The sequence below is a fragment of the Dendropsophus ebraccatus genome, chromosome 12 (genome assembly GCF_027789765.1).
Source record: "Dendropsophus ebraccatus isolate aDenEbr1 chromosome 12, aDenEbr1.pat, whole genome shotgun sequence".
In the NCBI taxonomy this organism is placed as follows: Eukaryota; Metazoa; Chordata; class Amphibia; order Anura; family Hylidae; genus Dendropsophus; species Dendropsophus ebraccatus.
The window spans coordinates 2,266,397-2,271,581 of NC_091465.1; positions in this window are offsets into that span (position 1 = coordinate 2,266,397).

The window sequence follows — 5,185 nt, forward strand, 5'->3', positions numbered from 1 at the left end:
ACTGTGACATCACTGTGTGTATTTACCCCCTGTACTGTGACTTCACTGTGTGTATTATCCCGCCTGTACTGTGACATCACTGTGTGTATTATCCCCCCTGTACTGTGACATCACTGTGTGTATTATCCCTCCAGTACTGTGACATCACTGTGTGTATTTACCCCCTGTACTGTGACTTCACTGTGTGTATTATCCCCCCTGTACTGTGACATCACTGTGTGTATTATCCCCCTGTACTGTGACATCACTGTGTGTATTATCCCCCTGTACTGTGACATCACTGTGTGTATTATCCCCCTGTACTGTGACATCACTGTGTGTATTATCTCCCCTGTACTGTGGCATCACTGTGTGTATTATCCCTGTACTGTGACATCACTGTGTGTATTATCCCTGTACTGTGACATCACTGTGTGTATTATCCCTGTACTGTGACATCACTGTGTGTATTATCCCTGTACTGTGACATTACTGTGTATTATCCCTGTACTGTGACATCACTGTGTGTATTATCCCCCTGTACTGTGACATCACTGTGTGTATTATCCCCCCTGTACTGTGACATCACTGTGTGTATTATCCCTGTACTGTGACATCACTGTGTGTATTATCCCTGTACTGTGACATCACTGTGTGTATTTACCCCCTGTACTGTGACATCACTGTGTATTATCCCCCCTGTACTGTGACATCACTGTGTGTATTATCCCCCCTGTACTGTGACATCACTGTGTGTATTATCCCCCCTGTACTGTGACATCACAGTGTGTGTTATCCCTGTACTGTGACATCACAGTGTGTAGTATCCCTGTACTGTGACATCACTGTGTGTATTATCCCTGTACTGTGACATCACTGTGTGTATTATCCCTGTACTGTGACATCACTGTGTGTATTATCCCCCCTGTACTGTGACATCACTGTGTGTATTATCCCCCCTGTACTGTGACATCACTGTGTGTATTATCCCCCCTGTACTGTGACATCACTGTGTGTATTATCCCCCCTGTACTGTGACATCACTGTGTGTATTATCCCCCCTGTACTGTGACATCACTGTGTGTATTATCCCCCCCTGTACTGTGACATCACTGTGTATTATCCCGCCTGTACTGTGACATCACTGTGTGTATTATCCCTCCAGTACTGTGACATCACTGTGTGTATTATCCCTCCAGTACTGTGACATCACTGTGTGTATTTACCCCCTGTACTGTGACTTCACTGTGTGTATTATCCCGCCTGTACTGTGACATCACTGTGTGTATTATCCCCCCTGTACTGTGACATCACTGTGTGTATTATCCCTCCAGTACTGTGACATCACTGTGTATTATCCCTGTACTGTGACATCACTGTGTGTATTATTCCTGTACTGTGACATCACTGTGTGTATTATGCCTGTACTGTGACATCACTGTGTGTATTATCCCCCTGTACTGTGACATCACTGTGTGTATTATCCCTGTACTGTGACATCACTGTGTGTATTATCCCCCCTGTACTGTGACATCACTGTGTGTATTATCTCCCCTGTACTGTGACATCACTGTGTGTATTATCCCTGTACTGTGACATCACTGTGTATTATCCCCCCTGTACTGTGACATCACTGTGTGTATTATCCCTGTACTGTGACATCACTGTGTGTATTATCCTGTACTGTGACAACACTGTGTATTATCCCCCCTGTACTGTGACATCACTGTGTGTATTATCCCCCCTGTACTGTGACATCACTGTGTGTATTATCCCCCCTGTACTGTGACATCACTGTGTATTATCCCCCCTGTACTGTGACATCACTGTGTGTATTATCCCTGTACTGTGACATCACTGTGTATTATCCCCCCTGTACTGTGACATCACTGTGTGTATTATCCCTGTACTGTGACATCACTGTGTATTATCCCCCCTGTACTGTGACATCACTGTGTGTATTATCCCTGTACTGTGACATCACTGTGTGTATTATCCCCCCTGTACTGTGACATCACTGTGTGTATTATCTCCCCTGTACTGTGACATCACTGTGTGTATTATCCCTGTACTGTGACATCACTGTGTATTATCCCCCCTGTACTGTGACATCACTGTGTGTATTATCCCTGTACTGTGACATCACTGTGTGTATTATCCCTGTACTGTGACAACACTGTGTATTATCCCCCCTGTACTGTGACATCACTGTGTGTATTATCCCCCTGTACTGTGACATCACTGTGTGTATTATCCCCCCTGTACTGTGACATCACTGTGTATTATCCCCCCTGTACTGTGACATCACTGTGTGTATTATCCCTGTACTGTGACATCACTGTGTATTATCCCCCCTGTACTGTGACATCACTGTGTGTATTATCCCTGTACTGTGACATCACTGTGTATTATCCCCCTGTACTGTGACATCACTGTGTGTATTATACCTCCTGTACTGTGACATCACTGTGTGTATTATCCCTGTACTGTGACATCACTGTGTATTATCCCCCCTGTACTGTGACATCACTGTGTATTATCCCCCCTGTACTGTGACATCACTGTGTATTATCCCCCCTGTACTGTGACATCACTGTGTATTATCCCCCCTGTACTGTGACATCACTGTGTGTATTATCCCCCCTGTACTGTGACATCACTGTGTGTATTATCCCCATTGTACTGTGACATCACTGTGTGTAGTATCTCTGTACTGTGACATCACTGTGTGTATTATCCCCCCTGTACTGTGACATCACTGTGTGTATTATCCCCCCTGTACTGTGACATCACTGTGTGTATTATCCCCCCTGTACTGTGAGATCACTGTGTGTATTATTCCTGTACTGTGACATCACTGTGTGTATTATCCCTGTACTTTGACATCACTGTGTGTATTATCCCTGTACTGTGACATCACTGTGTGTATTATCCCCCCTGTACTGTGACATCACTGTGTGTATTATCCCCCCTGTACTGTGACATTACTGTGTGTATTATCCCCCCTGTACTGTGACATCACTGTGTGTATTATCCCCCCTGTACTGTGACATCACTGTGTGTATTATCCCCCCTGTACTGTGACATCACTGTGTATTATCCCACCTGTACTGTGACATCACTGTGTGTATTATCCCGCCTTTACTGTGACATCACTGTGTATTATCCCTGTACTGTGACATCACTGTGTATTATCCCCCAGTACTGTGACATCACTGTGTGTATTTACCCCCTGTACTGTGACATCACTGTGTATTATCCCCCCTGTACTGTGACATCACTGTGTGTATTATCCCCCCTGTACTGTGACATCACTGTGTGTATTATCCCCCCTGTACTGTGACATCACAGTGTGTGTTATCCCTGTACTGTGACATCACAGTGTGTATTATCCCTGTACTGTGACATCACTGTGTGTATTATCCCTGTACTGTGACATCACTGTGTGTATTATCCCTGTACTGTGACATCACTGTGTATTATCCCCCCTGTACTGTGACATCACTGTGTGTATTATCCCCCCTGTACTGTGACATCACTGTGTGTATTATCCCCCCTGTACTGTGACATCACTGTGTGTATTATCCCCCCTGTACTGTGACATCACTGTGTGTATTATCCCCCCTGTACTGTGACATCACTGTGTGTATTATCCCCCCCTGTACTGTGACATCACTGTGTATTATCCCGCCTGTACTGTGACATCACTGTGTGTATTATCCCTCCAGTACTGTGACATCACTGTGTGTATTATCCCTCCAGTACTGTGACATCACTGTGTGTATTTACCCCCTGTACTGTGACTTCACTGTGTGTATTATCCCGCCTGTACTGTGACATCACTGTGTGTATTATCCCCCCTGTACTGTGACATCACTGTGTGTATTATCCCTCCAGTACTGTGACATCACTGTGTGTATTTACCCCCTGTACTGTGACTTCACTGTGTGTATTATCCCCCCTGTACTGTGACATCACTGTGTGTATTATCCCCCTGTACTGTGACATCACTGTGTGTATTATCCCCCTGTACTGTGACATCACTGTGTGTATTATCCCCCTGTACTGTGACATCACTGTGTGTATTATCTCCCCTGTACTGTGGCATCACTGTGTGTATTATCCCTGTACTGTGACATCACTGTGTGTATTATCCCTGTACTGTGACATCACTGTGTGTATTATCCCTGTACTGTGACATCACTGTGTGTATTATCCCTGTACTGTGACATTACTGTGTATTATCCCTGTACTGTGACATCACTGTGTGTATTATCCCCCTGTACTGTGACATCACTGTGTGTATTATCCCCCCTGTACTGTGACATCACTGTGTGTATTATCCCTGTACTGTGACATCACTGTGTGTATTATCCCTGTACTGTGACATCACTGTGTGTATTATCCCCCCTGTACTGTGACATCACTGTGTGTATTACCCCTGTACTGTGACATCACTGTGTGTATTATCCCCCTGTACTGTGACATCACTGTGTATTATCCCCCCTGTACTGTGACATCACTGTGTGTATTACCCCTGTACTGTGACATCACTGTGTGTATTATCCCTGTACTGTGACATCACTGTGTGTATTATCTCCCCTGTACTGTGACATCACTGTGTGTATTATCCCTGTACTGTGACATCACTGTGTGTATTATCTCCCCTGTACTGTGACATCACTGTGTGTATTATCCCTGTACTGTGACATCACTGTGTATTATCCCCCTGTACTGTGACATCACTGTGTGTATTATCTCCCCTGTACTGTGACATCACTGTGTATTATCCCCCTGTACTGTGACATCACTGTGTGTATTATCCCCCCTGTACTGTGACATCACTGTGTGTATTATCCCCCCTGTACTGTGACATCACTGTGTGTAGGAGGAAGGAAACAGAACAGGGAAAAAAAAATAAGAAAAATAGAATAAAACACAAAAGAAAAGAAACTTCCGTCTTTGTTATTGTTGGTTTATTGCAGAGATCAGAGGTGACACATTGTAACCAATGGAGGGGGGGGGGGGGGTGACAATAACACCACATGACCTCGGCACACACACACACACACACACACACACACACACACAGGCGTGGACCCACCCCCACCCCCACTCAGGCTGTTGCCCTTTTAAGAAGTAGAGCTGGGGGTGGGCGTCGCCTGTGATGTCACTGCCCGGCCCATTCATATAAAGCTGCCTCCCT